The sequence below is a fragment of the Ambystoma mexicanum genome, chromosome 8 (genome assembly GCF_040938575.1).
Source record: "Ambystoma mexicanum isolate Mex_15411 chromosome 8, UKY_AmexF1_1, whole genome shotgun sequence".
In the NCBI taxonomy this organism is placed as follows: domain Eukaryota; kingdom Metazoa; phylum Chordata; class Amphibia; order Caudata; family Ambystomatidae; genus Ambystoma; species Ambystoma mexicanum.
In genome coordinates this window covers 1,297,091,372-1,297,113,742 of record NC_090929.1, presented here as the reverse complement: position 1 = coordinate 1,297,113,742, position 22,371 = coordinate 1,297,091,372, and positions in this window count along the sequence as shown.

The window sequence follows — 22,371 nt, the reverse complement described above, 5'->3', positions numbered from 1 at the left end:
CTTTCTTCATTGCTTTGGTTGCTGAGTTGCCAGGGATGTTGCAGTGCCCGAGGAAGATGTTGGCATGCATGACAGACATGGTGGTGACCAAGTCAGTGAAGTCTTCGATGAAGGAGGTCATGGGCTTGGGTGGTCTGTAGATGAGATGAAAAGTTACTGTGTCCATTGCAGAGAGAAAGAGGTGGCAGGATAAGTTTTCAAAAAACGCCAATGGTGGTGATGTCTAGTTGGATGCATGACCATGATGCCCTGTGAATGATGGCGAGGCCTATGCCAATCATGTTTGGATGCCTCATTGTAGACTTCTGTAGCCATTGGGGGTGATGTGGTTGGATGTGGATGTCATCCAGGTCTCTGTAATGAGGATGTCATCCAGGTCATGTGTGGTGATGAGGTCAGCGATCTCAGCTGTATGGTTGAGTGCTGAGCAGACATTGGCAAGCATCAATTTGTGTGTAATGGTGGATTATGGAGTGTATGGTGACATGACTAAGGTTGTTGCGATGCAGTGTCAATGAAGTTGCTGGTGAGTGGCATGGTTGGCGATGAGTGGTGATGGTAGGAATGGGCTGTTAGGAGAGAGGAGTGAAACACATATTCAAGGGAGCTTACCTGATGTTACTAGGGGCTGGGGTTCTGGTCCTGGGTCCTCCTGGTCTCATCAGGTACAAACAGGAATTCACCGGGCGAGAGATGCCCTTGATCTAAGAGTTAAGAGCACAAAGGAAGAGGCAGGACTAAGAAGGTGGATGGTGCATAGACCACATGACCTAGATCCACTTGCACCTGCTCACCAACTGCATAGGAAAAGAGGTTCAAGGGCTACTTAAGTAGGGAAAAAGGGCAGTAAAACAAGAAGGCACAAACAGATTAGCAGTGATTGACAGCTGGGTGGGACCTAGGCCACGTGGCCTAGATCCACGTGCACCTGCTCACCAACTGCAAAGGAAAAGAGCCTGGAGGGCTGCTTAAGTACAGAAAAGGAATGGCAAAATAAGGCAGCAACAGATTAGCAGTGATTGACAGGTGGGTGGGGCTTAGGCCACGTGACCTATATCCAGTTGCACCTGCTCACCACCACATGCAAAATTCTTTCACATTTATATTACATTCAGTGTTGTGCACAGAGATATCCGTTTTGCATTTTTGGCTCAGCTACGTACCTTTGAGAGATCAGCAATGCTCCATTTTATGGGAAAACCCAACTGTTCTGCAAGAGGTGTGTTTCGTAATAAAGCCTCAAGTCACTATTTCATTAGTGTTTCTTTTGTTAGAATACTTTATTATGCATAAACAACACAAACATGTTAAACATTAAGAATCAAGACTAAGTTAATATTGAAAATAGTCTTCCACATGTTACCAAACACAGGTCAATCATATAGCTTTAACTGATGTATTTATTAATATACAGGTAAGAACAGTGCTCTTTTGATCACAAAAAAAACATAGAATCGATAAGACATCCGATTTGACAGGAAGCATTCAGCTTCTCACAATGGGGTGAGTTTGAGTGGCATTCTCGCCAGGTTGTGGAGTAGAGAAAGCAGAACAGTCACCACAGACAATACATGGGTGGACATACATATATTTAGGACAATCGACAATAGACATTTTGAAGTGCAAGTAGTCAGTAGACCCAGCTGTGTTAGGGGTGTTACCATTATGGATGAAGTGCTAGTGGTGAGGCAGAGAAAGTGAGGGATGAAGGCATGCTAGTGGAAAGTGAAAAATGTTACCTCGAAGGCAGATGAGAAATAGGTTAACCTGGTAACTCGGAGGCAAGCAGGTTGACTTTCAGTTTGGTTTTTTAAGAGCGGAAGCAAGAGGAAGCGCAGGGAGGCCGAGATGCCACAAGGGTAGGTAGTTGAGGAGGAAGAGCAGAGATTACGAAAAGGCTTTAAGAGTTGGACAAATGTGTATAGATACAGTGGTATTTTACTGTGGATAGATTTGTGAACAAGGAGAAGAAATTTAAATATGGCCCTGTTTTGTATTGTCAGCCATCCAGACTGGTGATGGTAAGAGGAAGTAGGTGTAAACTGAGTGAGTTCAAAGAGAGGACTGGTAGAGAAGTTAATGATCTTGTCAGACGACAGAAAGCGTAGTTGGGGAGACCAAATAAGATGCTGGCACAGTAGTCCAGTTTATAGAAGACAAGAGTGGTTAAGAGATGTTTGGCAGTGTGTAAAGTAAGGAGGAGTCTGATTTTTCCAATATTTAGGAGGTTGAGCCGAGCGGCAGTTACAGTTTTGGAGATGAAAGTAGATAATGTGTGAGAAGGGTCAACTGATTTTGATAGAGTTTGTTTCCATTATTAGTACCCAGCGAGAGTCAAGCAGAATGCAACACGCATTCTGATTGGCTCTCGCCGGGTCCTTACCCGGCCGAGAATCCTTCGATTCTCAGCCGGGATTCGAGCCACCTTGTCCTCGGCGGGGGGCGTGGCAGCCCCTCAGCCAATGAGGAGGCTCGAAGTGGGGCCATCCCCGCTCTGAGCCTCCCCACGGCTGATAGGCTGCCTTCGTCCCCCGCCGGGGACTCAGGTAAGTTTTTTTTTTTTTCCTTCCCTTCCCTCCCTCCTCCCTGCCCTCCCCACCCCAATTACCTGCTTGCTCCTGCATCCCTGGTAGGGGAAGATAGCAGCCTCCAGCAGTGTGAAGACTCGGAGCGGGGCCATCCCCTCTTCGCGCCTCCACGCGGCTGGAAGCTTCCATCGTCCCCCGCCGGGGACGCAGGTACGTTTTTTTTTCTTTCTTTCTTCCCCTCCCTCGGAACCCCACTTACCTTCTGCTTCTTTTTCTTTTTCGTGAGCGGACTCGCTGGGAACACTTGTGTTCCCAGCGCGTCCGCTCCCGATGGCCGCCATGGAAAGGGAAAACGGACTCCGTTTTCCCTTTGCATGGCGGGCATTTTCTTGGTCGTTTATTTATTTTTTTTCTGTCCTGAAACACTGCAGCATTTCGGGACAGAAAAAAATGCTTTTAGTGCCCGGTCACACACATAATGCGGGCCGGGGTACTAATAGCAATATGACCCTTGCGGCGGGGGCATTACCTGATTCGGTAATGCCTGCGCCGCTCGGGTCATATTGCTTAACTAATAATGTATGTTTATGGTTAGTTGAAACATGGCACAGCATGAGAGCACTTACAGACTTCCTTTTGCTGACAAAAGTAAGTGAACGAAGGATGGCATACATCTCAGAGTGGAAGCTATGATCTGCCTAAGATTGCTTTGTGTGACCTGCTTCAATAGGTTTCACATTATTTTAAAATACTAACCTAAAACTGTGAATTCTAGAAAGCAGCATCCAGCAGAAAGCAGCATCCAGTCTGTGAAAAGCTGTATGTCAGAAAATGTAAGCAGAGTCAGTGTTCATGCGCTAGCTTTAAAAGCATGACAGAACATTGAAAAAATAATACATGCTACTGCCATTACCGCTGTTTAAAACATGGAGGAAGGTCATCAAACATTATATCTAGGTTCAAACTATTGTTTTCATTAAATATATGTAATTTTCTCTTCAGTGCTCAACATCTCTATGGAATGTGTGACATTTAATCTGTAGGCCTCAATGACTTTGCTTAAGAATGCTTGACCATTTTACTGGTGTTCTTGCTCCTGATACTACATCTAATTACATTCATATGTTTCGGTGATGTTGGCACCCACAGTACCTCTTCTTTAACTACATTACATTGTATGGTTTTATTGTTGTTCACTTTTTGTTATTTGCTGCTGCATATTTTCCCACCAACTCATTGTACAGGCAATAGTCCTGATATTTCTTCTGTCGCACAGCCTATTCCACTTGCCTGGTTGTATCATTATTGTATAATTCTTAATGTGTTTGCTCATTCTACAGCGTTCCATGGCCAATCCAAAATTTCTAATATTGTTACTTGGAATTATAAAGGTGTCACATCAAAGTCTCTTTAATCTGTTTTGCTTGCTTTCATTTCCTTGGATAAATAAGGTCAGCCTGTGAACACTAATGAAGATGTTCACTGATCCTGCTGTTCGTTATATTATTCGCACACAGCTTCTTCACCTGAAACGACCCTATTCTATGCAAAAAAAGTCCTTGGTACTGTAAAGTCTTGAATTCGAACGGAGTGGAAGTTCACGGATTACAAACGCTGATGGCAAGCCAGAACCACCACATGTGTGCCCCTTAAATTATCCTTCAATACTCTAAGCTCTTGATTAACAATGCAAAATCAGCATCATTTGCCAATCTAATAAAGCATGTCCGGAATACATGAATGGTTGTCTTTCAAGTGGTGAAAAATGTGGCAATCATCTCCATGCTGCATGTTTGCCACACTCCTCTGGTATACGTCATGATGTCAACCGTCCTTTTAGATAGAATTCAATAGGTTGAGGTTCAATTATTGCTGGTTCTGCTCTGTTCCACTACTGGTGCATAGATCAGTTCCTCCTCTTGCTGAGTTTGATTCACTGGGCCTCATTACGACCCTGGCGCTAAGTGACAAACGATGGCGGTAAATGCTTACCGCCATCGTTTTCCACCAGGTCCGATCATGACTCCTGACCGTAAACTATGATGCCAATAGCGGCATCGTAGTTAACGCTGCCGCTAACTGCGCTAAGGGTGCGCGCACGCGACCGCCCACACCGTACTTAGCGCCATGGCGGAAAGGCACGCAAATGCCGACCCAAGCGGACATGCACCTAACGCCATCACCGAGGCCGCAAAGTACCTTACCGCCATGGTGCAAATAACGCCATCGCGAACCAACCGTAAAGGGCCAATTCAAGTGAATGCAGCTGCCACAGGTGCACAGAAACAGCACAGGTGAAGGCAATACAGACTCAGGGGAGTACAAAAAGAGCACACCCCACCCCTACCCACACCCAGTCACACTCCACAATGATGCCAATACGACTAGCAATGTTGGGGCTGGAGGACCTGATAGCAATGCATGTGCTACTACAACAGCAACAACAACAACAACAACAGGCAGCACAGAGGAGACGCAGGAGGAGAAGGAGGGCAAGGCAGGCCCAGCAAGCCCCACCAGCACAGCCAGTGCCACCACGCAGGCAGCCCCCAATCCCACGCATCAGAGCCAATCCAAACAACCTCACTGCTGAGCAGATCCACACCCTGTACCGTTTGGACCGGGACACCATCACCGCCATCGTAGACATGATACACGATGACATCGTCAGCATGATAGAAAGTCCAACCGCCATCCCCCCCCTACTGAAGGTAGTGGCTGTACTCCACTTCCTGGCCACAGGCACCTACCAGCACACAGTGGGGCACCTGCATGGCATTTCACAACCATTATTCTCACGAACACTCATCCAAGTGCCCGATGCCCTCCTCAAGCACACAGACGACCACATCTCATTACCACGGACTGCCCAGGAGATTGCAAACACCAAAGTGGGTTTCCATGCACTAGCCAGCATACCCGGTTGCATTGGTGCCATCGACTGCACCCATGTGGAATTGGTGGTTCCACGTGCCATGGAGGTACCGTACCGCAACCGGAAACAGTTCCACTCTATCAACGTGCAAATGGTCTGTGACTCCAACAAGATCATCACACATTGTTGTGCCCGATTCCCCGGATCAACCCATGATTCCATGATCCTGAGGAACTCCACAATACCACGCTACATGGAGCGACATGCAGGCCCAAGATCCTGGCTACTCGGTGAGTGCTATGTCATGGAAGTGGGCATGGGAATGACGTACCAGTGCATACTCCACCTGGCAGAAAGGGGGGGGGGGGGATGATGCATACTCCACCTGGCAGAAAGGGGGGGGGGATGATGCATACTCCACTGGCCTGTGAGTAACACAGAGAACGGATACAGAGGAAGGGCACTCACAATGCACAAAACCCCTCTGCATACATAGGGTGATGGCATGCAAAACAGGCCATGGCAGCAATGAGCATATACTGGTTGCATAGTGTGAATCAATTAGTGCATGTAGAAGTGAGCCAAGGTAACAGTTCCATGCCAGCCATGGTGGAACATCATGTTCCTGATCAGACAACATGACTGACACATACATTCTCGCCTACATACAGGTGATGCAGCCTACCCCCTGAAGAGGTGGCTCCTCACGCCAGTCCGGAACCCGCAGAACCAGCACGAGGAGGACTTCAACCGTGCACATACACGTACTCGTGTGGTCATAGAGCAGACATTCGGCCTCCTGAAGGCACGGTTCCGAAGCCTCAGCAGGTCTGGTGGGGCACTCCTGTATGGCCATGAGAAGGTGGCAAAGATCGTCATGGCATGTGTCATGCTGCACAATATGTGCGTCAGACGGAATGTGCCCCTGCCCCCTGACGCAGAACTGCAACCACCTGACGATGAGGATGAGGATGAGGAGGGTGCAGATGGGGCGCCACCACATGGAGGAGGCGATGTACAGGAGGGGCGTGCCATGCGCCAAAGTATCATCAACCACTGCTTCTAGCACACACGGCTGGTGTTCATCGCATGGAGACTGCACTTGGGGCACTGTGTGTCTCTGGGGCATGCACACTGTGGACTGTACACCAATAAAGCACACATACGCAATGAAAATGTCCACACATTTCCTTTTTTTGAAAGAAAAAAGTGTATTGGAACCATGAACTGTCGTGTCACACCCCCTCCCACCTCCCCCCTGCACACCCCAACACACCCCCTCCCACCTCCCCCCTCCCCCCTGCACACCCCAACACACCCCCTCCCCCCTCCCCCCTGCACACCCCAACACACCCCCTCCCACCTCCCCCCTGCACACCCCAACACACCCCAAGTAGCTGTCAACAGATGCCTGTGACAGTGTCCACAGGCCGTCACAAGCCCCCTCTCCCGGCACCCGGGGCACCCCTGGCTGTGGAGCGCAGGTTGCGTCCGGAACGGCGCACGGGGCTGCTCTGCGCAGAACTGGCAGTGGAGGATGTCCCTGGCTGCTCCTGTGCATGCACGTCCTGTCGTGTGTGGGTGAGGCCAATGACCGCACGACGCAAGGCCGCAAGTTCTGCACAGATGTCCCTGGACATGGCCTGCATGGCATCCCTCAGGGTGGCAGTGCTCTGCGCCACTTCCGCCCTTAGTGTCTCCGTGGCCAGTTCAATGCTAAACCTAGCCCCCACACATTCCGCTGCATGCTCATCCAGCATTGCGGACAGTTGATGCTGCCGTTGAGTGATGTCCTCGAGGGACGGCTGGCCGTGCTGGCCCATGGCCAGTGCAGGTGGAGTGATGGAGGGGCTGGTCCCCTCCTGTGGAGTGTGGACAGGGCATGGGGTGGAAGGCCACTCCTCTGCCTCAGTGTGCCCCTGTGTGTCGCCCACATGGGGGCTGGCGTCTGAGAAACAGGGGGAATGTAGTTGGTCAGTGGGGCTTCTGACCTCCTGCTCCATGTCCGAGTCAGAACATGCAGCTGTTGCAGCTGTCTCCCCGATGTTGCTGCTGGCCGCTGACCCCCTGCCTTCTGTGGCAGGCAATGTCGGTGGAGGTGGAGCAGCAGCTGCTGGCCTGCTGCCAACAGGGGTGCTTGCCGGTGGGACCTCCGGTATGCCTGCAGTGGGACCTGCTTGTCGTGGGGTCTGCCTCACTGCAGTTGAGGTTGAGGGTGCAGGGAGGTTGTTGGTGGACTTCGCCCTCTTCGGCGCAGGGGTCTCCTGGTCCTCTGGGTGTGATTCTGTGCCTGTGGTGGAGCAAAGGTGGGAGGGCGTTATTGATGGGTATACGGACTTTTGAATGACAATGGTTGACATTATTTTGGCCAGTGGATGAGGCAGATTTCAGGCAGTGCCATGCAGGTTGTCTCCTTTTGGTGTGGCATGTGGATGCAGGTATGCGGGTGCCAGCAGTGTATGCAGGGTGGTGCTCGCATGTGGCTATGGGCAGTATTGATTTGTGTTGCATTTACACTCTAGGGCAACCTTGTGCTACACATGATTGGACTGCTGTGACTATGGCATGTCTTGTATGAGGCACCTACCTTCATCGCCTGATGTCGGGGCTCCCCTTTCCATCCCTCCAACGCCTTCGATGGATTCCATGCCGATGGTGGCAGCACAGATCTCCTCCCACGGTTGGAGTTTCAGGGGGGATTCTGACCCTCCACCGGTTCCCTGGGCAAGGTTGCGGTTTGCCGAGATGACGGCTCTGACCCGTATGCGCAGGTCATCCCAGCGTTTCCGGCACTGCTGTGGGGTGCGGGGTACGGTCCCCACCGCGCTGACGCGCTCAGCCACCAGGGCCCAGATGGCCTTCTTCTTCCCGATTGCTGTCCGGCTCATTTCAGGGGAGAAAACAACACCTGCGTTGTCCTGCAGGGTCTCCGCTAGCATGCAGAGTTCCTCCCGGCTGAATCGCTCCTGGCGCAGGCGGTCACAGGCCTTTTTCACGCATTTCGGCATTTTCGGGAACTTGGGTGGGTGGGTGTTTTGTCGGGACAGGTGTCAGGGTTGGGTCTGGTGTTGTTTGGTAGGATGGCGATGGATTGTGTTTTTAAAGATGGCCGACGGGCTGCTTCCCGTTCCGGCGCGATGACGCTATTTCCGGTTTGGCCTTTTACGGCCACCGTAAATTACGGTGGCCGTAAATTACGCTGGCCGTAAATTACGGTGGCCGCTACTTACGCTGGCGGATGGGCACCTTGCTCGCTTAGCGATGGCGGTAGGGGCCTTTTCCGCCATGGCGTTATTTGCATTACCGCCATGGCGTAATGCTCGTGCGCGATGGGTCGTGATGTGGCGCTCTTTACGCCATCGTCCCACGGCGTAAACGCTCATTACGCCATGGCGTTAATGACGGGCGCTTACCGCCAGGGTCGTAATGAGGCCCACTGACCTTTGACACTTTTCACTTGTTCGAAAAAAGTCTAAAACCAACCTTTTAAAGTAATGATATAATCACTGACAAACATTTCAGAGAACTGTGTCCTGAAAACTTCACTCCCTTTAAGTGAACGTCACTATCTAACTTCAACAAGCCATCTCTTTGGGAAAGATTTTCTTGAAAAATTGGAGCCCAATCACTAGTCCCCCTTTTTTGGGTAAGATTATTATGATGGCAGTAGCACACAGAAACATGGAGACGGAATTAAGGACTGGAAGGGTCCTCAGCTGTGGAATTGTGAGACTGCAGTAGGCACACAGCTCTCTTGTATCCCATAAAAAGAGATTATAACATTTCAAAGCACCACCAAATCCACTGTGTTTCCATGCGTCTTTTACTTTGCATTGAGTATTCTTTTAAGTTTGTAAGAAGTAATTCAATGCAGTACCCAACCTCTGTCCCTATGTAACAATCCATTTGGGGCTCACTCCCTCATCTAAAGCTACAGTTAAGAAATAATAGACCCCCTTCAGTATGATGTACCCACAATTCCGCACTTAAAATGGAAATGTCCGATTTAATGTTCCGCCTACTATATTTAGTTAGCATGTTCCTCATTTTAGCTGGATAGCCCTGTGGAATGCATGTACATGTTTCCATCATATTTAAACTAAAACGTATTCCTGTATATTTGACATATTCCAGCAGGGGTAATTCAAGGAGTACCCCCATGTAATATGCCTACCAAGGTAGGAAATGATGGGTGCATGTGAACAATTATGGGTCCATGAGGTGTGCAGTCTTTGGAGGACCACTAGTGGGCAAATACGGGCAGAATTAATTGGTTTGCCAGGAGTCTGAAGGACCTCTGTGATCGAAGGCTTTTATAGACGGAACAAGATGACAGCAATCTTATAGGAAACTGAACCCTTGTGGCGCTTTTGTTTACACCCCTTTCCTTCATGCACTCAGCATTTCTCCAAAACTGGATCCAGGTGGACCAGATCCACTTGCATTCTTTTGTGCAAATTTTGATTTTGGCACATATGGCAGCACTGTATTGCTACCTTGTATCTGCTGCTGAGCGAAGATACAAGAGATTGGTCTGGGAAGAAAACCTAAACCGCAGTTGGCAAATCCAGCAAGGAAAATGCAGTTTTCAATGTCCTCCATCAAGGAGAAAAACCTTGAATTATTCTAATAAGTCGTTGTGCTGGTGCTCCTTTATCAACTGTGTTGGTACAATGATATGTTATAAGTCATTTATAGCATGCCTGTACACAAGTGTTTCACAATGTAGATTCCCCCTGCTAATAGCGCAGGGAGCTCTTGATTCTATTAAAGACAAGGAGGCGAGCATTATGCTTCATCATCTATGTATTCTACTCTCCAGCAGTTACAACAAATAATACATTTTCAATCTTTCCATTGAAATAGTTTTTTTTTTCTTTTATAAAACTTCATATCCCATCAGTCTTAGGTCCCTGTAACCCCAGTGTCCTGGTCATGTGACCTAGTCCTTCCTCTTCCTGTGATCCTCCTCTTCTTGACTGCTTCCAACTGCAATCTAAACGAAACTGAACTGTCAACTTGATCAACATAGTCTCTGAACTTTTGAGCTCTGCCGAGTCTATCTCTCGCATTCCAACTTGCGGTTTTGGTCAACGTGACTCATTCACTTCCTGTATAGTCTCAGCCATTCTTCTGCTCGTCTCCTAGTGGCAGAAACAACAGTACATGTTAGGGTGGCAGATACACACCCTTTTCTGGGAGGAATTCATGTAAATTATTCTGATATACATCATAGCACACTTACCCATCAGTACTTTAACTCTCCCGTGTTTCTAGGGCCGGAAAGTAATGCTTGCCTCCTTGTCTTTTAATAGAATGAAGTGCTCCCTGCGCTATTAGCAGGGGGAATCTTCATTCTATGTCAAGACGGAGGCGAGCATTATGCTTGTTCAAAGCTTCTTACCATAGCTTCTGCTATCGTGTTAATTGGTCTAAAATAAAATGTTCCAAATGTAGTATCACTAGCCCAATCAGCTGCTTTCAGAATATCTTGCAAAGTCACAACTTGCCTAAGTGCCTTTGACGCCATTGCGCCCCAAACCGAATGTGCTCCAAATTTTGACATATCTATTCCTGCCAGGATCATAATCTCTCTAACCCACCTCGCTATGGTGGCTGTTGCTACGCCTTTATGCGGTTTCCTGCGCGCTATCAGCAATTGAGTCGTCCCCATCAGTCTCAGCTATTCTATTCACATATTCTTTTATGCACACGGCCACACACCACTTCGGATGCTCTTGCATATATGGATAAGTTATCAGAGAGGAATCTGTCTTCGTTCTCCTGGCAAGATGGAAAGTCACTCCGTCTGGTCCATATACCATCCTATCCACTTCCAGCGCTCTGACGTCTGCTACTCTCCTACATGACACCATAAATAACAGCATCGCAAATTTCCCAGAAAGTCTGTCTAAGGGCAGGTATCTATTACTTGGCCAGTCTGCTAGCAGCTTTAGCATGACTGCCACGTCCCATAAGGACTTGTATCTTGGGTGTGGCTGCTTCCTACATCTTATTCCTTTTAGAAGTCGGATTACTGCTACATTCTCCCCTACTGGGACTCCTTCGATGGGCGTGTGACCTGCTGATATCGCTGATCTATACACTCCTATTGTTATATAGGCTTTCCCATCTTGCAGGAGCTCTGCTAAAACATTGAGCAGAAACGGGATGAAAACCTCTCCTTTTGCACCATCTCGACCATCTGTTCCATGCTGCGTCGTAGCTCCTTCTAGTCGAAGGGGCCCATGACTCAGCGATGAGGCTCGCAGCCTGTGCCAAAATTCCTGGGAGATTCCAGCGTCTCCTGCTATCCTTCACGCCATCAGTGGCAGTGTCCCCTTCATTCTCAGAGAGTGAAACAACCAAACTGGCTCTGTGAGAAGGTTCTCTCTTTGAGGTAGCATTCTCGGATAATCGTATATTAGCTACATGAATGCTGGAAACCATACCTGAGATTTCTATATTGGAACTACCACTATCAGATTCACTGCTTCTCTGTGAACTTTTGTTAACACTCTGCTTATCATTACGAAAGGAGAAAATGCGTAGAGCATCTCTCCTCTCCAATCCTGCAGAAAAGCATATACCCCCGCTGCTGCTGGGTCCAACCTCCAGCTGAAAAATCTGTTCTGCGCGTTCAGTCTGGACGCAAACAGATCTGTGTGAACTGGTCCTAGAGGCCTTCTATCCGATGAAAAATCTCTCTGTCCAGCATCCAGTCGCTGGAGTCTGCTAGTTGTCTGGAGTTCCAGTCTGCTACAACATTCAGCAAGCCCGGTAAATATTCTGCTATCAATGAGGTTCCTGATTCTAGGCAGGAGTGCCAAAAGTGCTTGGCTATCTGTGCTAATAATCTCAACTTCATCCCTCCTAAACGATTGATCTACCTGACTGCTGAAATGTCAATTTTCAACAGAATACATGAATTCACTTTGTCTTTCACGAAAGCCTTGATTGCAAATGAACCGGCTAACAGCTCCAGACAGTTTATGTGCAGTCTGAGTTCCTCCGAACTCCACCTGCCCCCTATTTGGAGGTCTCCGCAACAGGCTCCCCAGCCTGCTCTGCTGGCATCTAACTCTATTACAATGTCGGGTTGGTCGACAAAAATGGCTCTCCCATTCCATGCCTCCATGTTCTGTAACCACCACTCCAGCTCTGTTCTGGAGTCTTGATCTAGGGGCACTAGCTGGTGATAGTGAAGGCCCTTCTGAAGGTGTCTTACCTTCAGCCGCTGGAGCGCTCGGTAATGCTGGGGCCCTGGGAATATCGCTTGTATTGACTCTGCCAACAAGCCTACTACTCATGCAATTGTTCGCAGCAACATAACTGTTCTGCTGATGCAGTTCCTTATTTCTCTTTTTATGTCTGGAATCTTTCTGTTCGGTAGCTCTACGGTTGCTGCCCTGGTTTCTATGGGGAAACCTAGGAACTCTATCTTCTTCAGTGGTTTCATCTCTGACTTCTCTCCGTTCACTAGGAAATCTAGGTAGGTCAAGAGATTTGCTACCCAGCAGGTCTGGTAGAAGACTGCATCTTCTCTGCTTGACATCAGCAGGATGTTGTCTAGGTAGACAATGATCTGTATCGCTTTCTCCCTGATCGCTGCTGCTACTGGTTTCATAAGTTTCATAAACACCCAGGGCACTGATGCCAGTCCAAATGGCATTCTCGCAAATATCCATAATTGCCCTTCCCAGTCGAACTCTAGAAAGGGACGGTAAGCTCTTTGCACTGGCATCATAAGGTAGGCATCTTTCAGATCTATCCTCGCGAACCAGTCACCTTCTCTGAGCGTATCTCTTAACTGGTGGGTACCTTCCATCTTGAAATGGTTATAACTGGTCTCACTTTGTCTTTCCTGTGAACCAGAAACATAATGCTTATGAATCTCGGTTCTTCGCACGGTTGGATTGCTCGCTTTTCCGCTAGACTCCACAGCTCTGCGTGTAGCAATACTTTCTCTGCTAGTGCTGACACTATTGGTCAGGGGCTTGGTACTGGGTTGGGGTCTGAGTAAAGTCTATGTGCAAGCCTTTGGCTGTCTGCAACACCCAAGCGTCATTGGAAAGCGTGTGCCAGTTCTCCCAGAACTTCGCTGTCCTCCCCCCTACCGGCAGATATGCGCCACTCTCACCTGCGGGGAAGTTTTGTCCTCTTCCTTGGTCTCTGCTTTGCCTTCCGCTGGGGAAACAACCTCTTGGTGGAAAGAAAGTGTCTGGTTGCTTGTTTTCCCAGTACTGGGCGCTGTTCAATGGAGGCCTTCTGGACGTCTGGTAGCGACCGGTCGCTCGGCCTCTGTACCGACCAATCCCACCAAAAACTCTTCCAGGGAAGAGCTTTTTTATGGAGGCTTGCGCCTTTTTCCTGGGAAGTATAAGCCACAACACATCTCCCCATTTCCTTCCCAAAGGTCTCTCCGAACAACAGCCCTTGCGCTGCTTCGCCCGCTTCGTATGAAGACAAATCCCCTAGTTTAGGATCTATTTTGAGCAGTAGCCCTCATCTGCGCTCGGACGATATGGCGCAATTGGCATTCCCTAATAAGCATACCACTCTCTGTGCCCAGTTCGCTAGCGCTTCTGGGTCCACTTCCTCATTGGTGTCTTTCGCTCACTCCGCCAGGACCATGATTTTTGCAAGTGGACCAGCTAGATCTAGGACTTTTTCCTGACAACTCCACCATGAGCGATCAGTCCCTTTCCTGGGGTCCCTGTTAGACTTGGCAACGAAGGCCAACATCTTTGGGTCCAGTTCCGGCGTTTCTGCCACTTTGCCTGGTAGTTCTGGCTTTGGACACTCCGCCCTCATTCTTTGCCTCACCACCTTCTCCACTGCTTTGCGCAGACTTTCAGCCATATATTTTGCGAATCTCAGGGAGGGCACCCATTCCGAAGATTTCAGGTTCTGGATGTCTTCTGGATGAAACATATCTGAAGTCTCCTCATCCTCTAAATTATTGAGCTTTCTCAGCCTTTTCTTTGGTGGAGGCAGACTTCCTTCATCCCCTTCTTTATCGGCTTCCTCTTGCGAGGAGGTCAGGGATTCTGCAGGTTCCTCTTCAAGGCAAACCTCTTCTGTGTCGCCCATATTCTCTTCCCCTGGGTAGGGGATGCTGAGGCTCGGTGTTAGGCAGAATTCAGGGCAGTTCCCTTAAGGAGCACCACCCCAGATTAGAACTACAGGTGAGAGCAATAAATCCCCTTTGGTATCAGTCTGTACCACAAAGATTTAGTTGGTAGCTGTGGCTGAGCAGTCAGACTTATCTCAAGAGGGAGATGAGCAGTATTCAGGGTTGACACAATAGGTAGTGCAGTACTATGGAGCAAGGAAACACTGACCAAAGTTATGTATTAAAAAGAGAATATATATTTATTTTATACACTTCTAAGTCAACACATAGATCACAGTTAATAAAGTAAGTTAAGTTTAGTCAAAAGAAAAGCATATACAATTCCCTATTCAATGGTAGATAGGTTTGCGGTAGAGTGAAAAGTGAGCAAAATGGCACAGTGAAAACCAACTACAAATGGCACTCTAACAATGTACCGAAAGGGAGGGAAAGCACAAGTTAAACCGAAATACCTTCAGACACCCCCTAGCAACACTTCCCTGAAGTTTTGTGAACAAGTAATGCACAGTAACACTTTAGCCAAAAGATAAGTGAATGAAAACTGAGCAAAATGGCACTCCACAAGTTAAAACAGTAGGAAGGAAGAGGGGTTTAGAAGATTTAGGTGCATCCACACATTTCTCATTGAAAACTAATCTAGTGGGAGCAGATCTAACAAATCAGCCAGAGTCAATAGGCCTGAGCCAGAGTCAGTGGTACAGGACCAGGAGCTTAGGAGCAAAAATGTTCTTGTAGTTGCAGTGAAGTCTTTAGTAGAATATTGTTGAAGAGGTAAATGCGAGGTGAAAGACAATGTTAAGAGAGAGGGCGGCCGACCCCACAAGTAGTTAAAGGATTTAAAACACCTTTAGGGCTACCACAGAAAAAGGGCGGCCTGGCGAAACAATGTACCTTAAAAGTGAAGAACTGGCTCCTGCGGTGGCGGTTGTTCCTGTTAGTTCCTGCAGGTCGAGGGATCCAACAGAGGAATAGAGGCTCTCGTCGTTGAGGAAGGTTCAAGTCGCTGCACTACCCAGGGATGAAACCAGCCGCGGTGCTGCCAAACGAAGTTTAAAAGGTACGCTCCTTTTAATGACGGTTCGGGTCGATAGCTGCCTGGCTATCCGGTCTCCAAGTGCTGGGCACTGTCGATTCAACCAAGGCAGGTCCGAGGAAGCGATTAGTGAACTGGTTGACCCCACCAGCTCAAGGGAAGGAGGCTCTTTCACTGAAGATCTCCTCTCGTCGTGTGGAAGAAAAGTGGTGAGACGATCCGGCAGGGCTTCACCGGTGGTGTAGATGCTGAAGATGTCTCTGGCTTCTCCCCCCTTTGGTCCCGTAGTTCCAGTGGCGACGTCTTGCTCTTCCAGTCCTCAGGACCCTGCTTTAATGCTGAAAGAGACCCATTCATACAGCCTAGCTGTCACTCACACAGTGGAGTGGTCATCTTGGCGGGAGACCCTCCAGCCTATCAGGTTAGAGTGCAACCTGAGTTGCTGTGGCAACTCTGTCCAGGGGTTCTACTCCCCCTCCCAAACAACAGACCAACCCCAGACTCAGAGGCGCCGAAAGGAGGGCTTCTGGGCAGAAGCCCGCCAAATGAGCGAACAAAGGATCCCCGACCTGGGTTAGAAAAATGGTGTAAGACTCGGGAAAGAGGTTTTATCAAAGCTCTGGCAAATAAAACCTACCAGAGTAAAGTTAATAATAAAATAAACCAGCGGTATGTTAGAGGCTGTCAGTAAAAGTATTAGCCTCGAACAATGGGAAAATCCCATAGAAAAATATTTGCGGTCGAATATAAAAGGTAGTAACCACTGCCACCAGCAAGAAACTTTGTATAGGGGGACTTTAAGGTACCCTCTCGAAAATAACTATGAACCCCTTCCAGTACTTCCATATTAAGATGGGGTATACTGGTTTAGTTCATATAGATTGACTAGTAAAGTAGTAAAGTTAATGGGGACTTGGGGACTTTACGTGCCCTGGGAGACAGTAGTCAGTCCCAGGGAATGGAGACTATGTTTGGGGGTCACTACAACACCCCTATGTCACTGCACGGAGGGTGCTGTGTAACACATGTTCATAAAGATGGTTCCTATGGGTGAGAGAAAAGATCCCATAGGCATTAAACACAAAAATAGCCTAGAACTCACATAGCAAAGATGCCTAAGAGTGGGAAAAAGAGTCTCACTCTTAGGCAAGTAAAGGGAAATAAACCCTTCAAATCCAGCAAAGCTGCTGGGGGACTGTATAGGTAAGGGAAATTAGCCATGAGTGAGAATTCTCCCTAAAACTCGCTCCCCCCCAGACTAAGGGACAGGAGGATCTAATCCACTCCTGGATGAGTCCTATACCTCTAGTCGGTTATAAACATCCTAGAGAGACCATCAGCATTTTGGTGGTGACATCCTGACCTGTGCTCAATGGTAACATCAAAGGTTTTCCTTTGTAAGCTATATGACCTACAAACCCTTTGAGAAACATCTTTCTTTTTAAATCTATAGGGGATCTGGTTGACCAGTCCCTCCGAAGTTGGTACAACTCCTGAACCTGTGATAGGCTTTTTCAAGGGGTCCTTATAAAGGATTCCCTTAGATCTAGAGGGGCCTCCAGGGTTCCTCACCACCTCTCTTGTGGGAGCAGGTTGGGTCTTACAAGACTTAGGTATTTTGGTTGGAGGGGCTGGGGTTAGGCAATGTACCTGCTTCCCATTCCTCTTAGATCTAACCTTACCTACTTTGGGAGTGTCACTCCTAATAGTAGGATTTGAGTTGGAGTCTTCAGTAGAAGGTCCAACATCTGAAGGTTTTTGGCCTTAGACTTTTCTTTTCTGGTTTTCCAGCAGCACTGAGAATTACCAGTTCTGTTAGGCCTAGATAGGGGTCCAGTTGGTCTATCCACCTCTTCCTCAGAAGCAGGGGGGAGTCAGAGACTCTAAAACTGGGGGAACAATGATGGAGCTTTGTTGGGGCTCCCATTTCCCTAATATACTAGCCTGAAATTTGCCTGGGTTGGAGGTCAACTTACTAACACCAGGGCTTGTAGTGGGGTTCTCTGTAGAGGTTCCCACAGGCTTAGAGTGGTCCTTTAAGGTGGCCTCTCTAGCCAATTTGGTTTGGTTCTGCTTCTCCATACTGGGATGTCGGGGGGTACTGGATACTACTCCTAGAGTTTTTAGATCATTCCTCAACAGGACTCTCCCAGGCACCTCAGTCTGAACACTGACAGGAATCCTCACTGTCATATTATTACACTGAATGAGGGCTGGTAGAATAGGACCCATCTGGACAGGACCTCCAGAACATTTTGTGGGACCTTTGGGTGCCTTAGCAACATCCTCAGGCTTGACAAAGCTTTCATCCACTACTGTTCTGCTGGCCCCAGTGTCTCTCCTGGCAGGAATATCCTGGCCATTGACAAGAACACTGTCCATGTAATATACTTTAGAGTTTTCTGGAAGGGGGTCATACACACCCCTATTCTGTTTGCTGACAAGACCCATGGACTCTAAGGATATAGTTGCTTGAAGACTCAAGGGTTCTTCAACAAAAAATTCAAAGTGAGCAATAGCCATTTGTACTTCCTCCTCAGGAGTGAAGGCTAAGGAGACTGTGCTGATCCCTGCAGGTTTACCCTTACACCTGGGATCTCCTTTGATATGGTCAGTTGCCCCACAGACATAGCATGTTCCAAATGCTCTCTGGAATGGGGCTTCTGCTGACCTCTCTCTGGTTGAACACCAGAGGACTGACTAGCCCTATTTGGTTTCCCTTGGGGCTTACCCTGGTTATTTTGTTGTTTTTGGCCCTCTTTGGGATGGGAGGTATTAGAAGTCTCTTGGTTCCCTTTTGGGGGCTGCATTCCCTCATCCTTTTTCTGAGTGACCCCTGAATCCTTGTGAGTAGCCCTGTTGGCAAACCACAAGTCAGCTGCCTTGCCTAACTTTCTAGGATCCATTTCCTTAGAATCAGCCAAGTAATGTCTGAGCTCAGGAGAGCAGGCATCATAGATAGACACCATCATAACAAGATTTCTCATTCCTTCATAAGTGTTAACTCTGTAACCCTTAATCCATCCCACTAACTTCTTCAAACATTCATTCACCCAAGTAGCCCAAGGGGTACTATCATGCTTTTTGAGGGTCCTAAACCTCTTAAGGTACTGGGAAGGAGTTTTCCCAAATCTAGCTATCAAAACTATCTTTACACATTCATAATCCATCCTATCCACCTCCCCCAACTCCATTACCACATCAAATGCAACAGGAGGGAGCCTAGAGAATAGCCAGGGGATCAACTGATTCCCTGTGATATCCTGGAGTCCATGATTGTTCAAACATAGCAAGCCAATCTAACACATCCAACTTAGGTTCATACATACCCACAATCTCTTTAGGCATCCGGGGTCTTTTTGGACTGGAAGATCTAGAGGATTAGGGGAGAGAAGCATTTTGCAAAGACAATTTCTTCATCTCAAGCTCATGGTTCAGCTCCATTTATTTGAGCCTTAGTTCTTGAGGCCTCTGTTCAGTTTGGGCACTAATTCTTTTGAATTCAAGTTCAAATCTTAATGTAGGACCTGGTAAGGGTCCAGTAGCTACAGGTTGAGGCCCTTGAGCAGGCAGAGGACCAGAGGGGGTGACATAGTTATCCTCCTCCTCCTCATCTGTCTCAATAATAACATTTTCAACATTATCCTCATTACTGTTTGCCACATTTGCTGGAGTAGTAGGGCCTACAGAACCACTATCCAGACTTTGTTTCTCTAACAGTCTATCAATCATTTCTGTTTTCTTGCCTTTGACAGGAAGACCTTTCTTTATGCACAAATCTTTAAGATAATCAGCAGTTTTTGCAAGGAGGGTCTCCTGACTATAACTTTCCATTTTTGACTTTTGTTAAAATGACTTTTTGTGATTGTTAACCTTTTGGTTAGTTGCACCAAGGCACTAGTAACACACTAAAATGTCAATCCAATACTTGTATCCTCACCGCTGTACACCAGTGTTAGGCAGAATCCAGGCAGTTCCCTTAGGGAGCACTACCCCAGATTAGGACTACAGGTGAGAGCAATAAATCCCCTTTGGTATCAGTCTGTACCACAAAGATTTAGTTGGTAGCTGTGGCTGAGCAGTCAGACTTATCTCAAGAGGGAGATGAGCAGTATTCAGGGTTGACACAATAGGTAGTACAGTACTATGGAGCAAGGAAACACTGACCAAAGTTTTGTATTAAAAAGAGAATATATATTTATTTTATACACTTCTAAGTCAACACATAGGGCCTCATTACACGGAAGGCGGTGAGCCATGGTGCTATTAGCGCCATGGCTCATGCCGGTAAAATACCGGCACCGCCTTGGCGGAAAGGGGATTTGCCGCCCCATTCCAAGGTTGGTGGGGCGGTAAATCCACCTTCCGCCACTGCCCTTCCCCATTCCCATTTCTGCCCCATAGGGCTCTATGGGAATGGGGAAGGCGCTAATTACGGCACCGCAATTTTGCGGTGCCGTAATTAGCTCCGAGGTCCCTTAGCGGGTTGGTTTTTAACGCCTGCAAAAAGCAGGCGTTAAAGCACCAACCCGCTAAGGGACCTCGTAGTAAGGCGGTAATGGTTAACGGTCACCGTTACCATTAACGGTGGCCGTTAACCATTACCGCCTTCCGTGTAATGAGGCCCATAGTTTAGTCAAAAGAAAAGCATATACAATTCCCTATTCAATGGTAGATACGTTTGCGGTAGAGTGAAAACGGAGCAAAATGGCACAGTTAAAACCAACTACAAATGGCACTCTAAGAATGTACCGAAAGGGAGGGAAAGCACAGGTTAAACCGAAATACCTTCAGACACCCCCTAGCAACACTTCCCTGAAGTTTTGTGAACAAGTAATGCACAGTAACACTTTAGTCAAAAGATAAGTGAATGAAAACTGAGCAAAATGGCACTCCACAAGTTAAAACAGTAGGAAGGAAGAGGGGTTTAGAATATTTAGGTCCATCCACACATTTCTCATTGAAAACTAATCTAGTGAGAGCAGATCTAACAAATCAGCCTGAGTCAATAGGCCTGAACCAGAGTCAATGGTACAGGACCAGGAGCTTAGGAGCAAAAATGTTCTTGTAGCTGCAGTCAAGTCTTTAGTAGAAAATTGTTGAAGAGGTAGATGCGAGGCGAAAGACAATGTTAAGAGAGAGGCCGACCCCACAAGTAGTTAAAGGATTTAAAAGACCTTTAGGGCTACCACAGAAAAAGGACAAACTGGCGGAACAATGTACCTTAAACGTGAAGAAGTGGCTCATGCGGTGGCGGTTGTTCCTGGTAGTTCCTGCAGGCGAGGGATCCAACAGAGGAAGAGAGGCTCTCATCGTTGAGGAAGGTTCAAGTCGATGCACTACCCAGGGATGAAACCAGCCGCGGTGCTGCCAAACAAAGTTTAAAAGGTACGCTCCTTTTAATCGCGGTCCGGGTCGATTGCTGCCTGGCTATCCAGTCTCCAAGTGCTGGGCACTGTCGATTCGACCAAGGCAGGTCCGAGGAAGCAATTAGTGAACTGGTGGACTCCACCAGCTCAAGGGAAGGAGGCTCCTTCACTGAAGATCTCCTCTCATCGTGTAGAAGAAAAGTGGTAAGACAATCCGGCAGGGCTTCAACGGTGGTGTTGATGCTGAAGATGTCTCTGGCTTCTCCCCCCTTCGGTTCCGTAGTTCCAGTGGCAACGTCTTGCTCTTCCAGTCCTCAGGACCCTGCTTTTATGCTGAAAGAGACCCAGTCATACAGCCTAGCTGTCACTCACACAGTGCAGTGGTAAACTTGGCGGGAGACCCTCCAGCCTATCAGGTTACAGTGCGACTTGAGTTGCTGTGGCAACTCTGTCCAGGGGTTCTACTCCCCCTCCCAAACAACAGACCCACCCCAAACTCAGAGGTGCCGAAAGGAGGGCTTCTGGGCCCGCCAAAAGATCGAACAAAGGATCCCCGACCTGGGTTAGAAAAATGGAGTAAGACTCGAGAAAGAAGTTTTAAAAAAGATCTGGCAACTAAAACCTACCGGAGTAAAGTTAATAATAAAATAAACTGGCGGTATGTTAGAGGCTGTCAGTAAAAGTATTAGCTTCGAACAATGGGAAAATCCCATAGGAAAATATTCGTGGTCGAATATAAAAGGTAGTAACCACTGCCACCAGCCAGAATCTTTGTAGAGGGGAACTTTAAGGTACCCTCTCGAAAATGAACATAGGGGGAAAACTATTAACCCCTTCCAGTACTTCCATATTAAGATGGGGTGTACTGGTTTAGTTCATAGAGATTGACTAGTAAAGTCAATGGGGACTTTACATGCCCTGGGAGACAGTAGTCAGTCCCAGGGAATGGAGTCTATGTTTGGGGGTCGCTACGACACCCCTGTGTCACTGCTCGGAGGGTGCTGTGTAACACATGTGCATAAAGATGGTTCCTATGGGTGAGATTAAAGATCCCATAGGCATTAAACACAAAAATAGCCTATAACACACATAGCAAAGATGACTAAGAGTGGGAAAAAGAGTCTCACTCTTAGCAGGTAAAGGGAAATAAACCCTTCAAATTCAGCAAAGCTGCTGGGGGACTCTATAGGTAAGGGAAATTAGCCATGAGTGAGAATTCTCCCTAATGCTTGGCACCCCCGACTTACTCATGAAGGCTTCTCTCAGCCTATTGAAAGCGTTGGTAGCCTCTGGGGCTCTTGAATCTGCCCTTTCTGGTTGGCCCGGGGGGTCAGAAGAGTTCTTGCTCTTCCGGGCCTTGATACACCCCTACGAGTCCTCTTGTGCGACCCTCGTGGACGTGCTTGCCTGTGTTATGTTTTTTTTGGCTC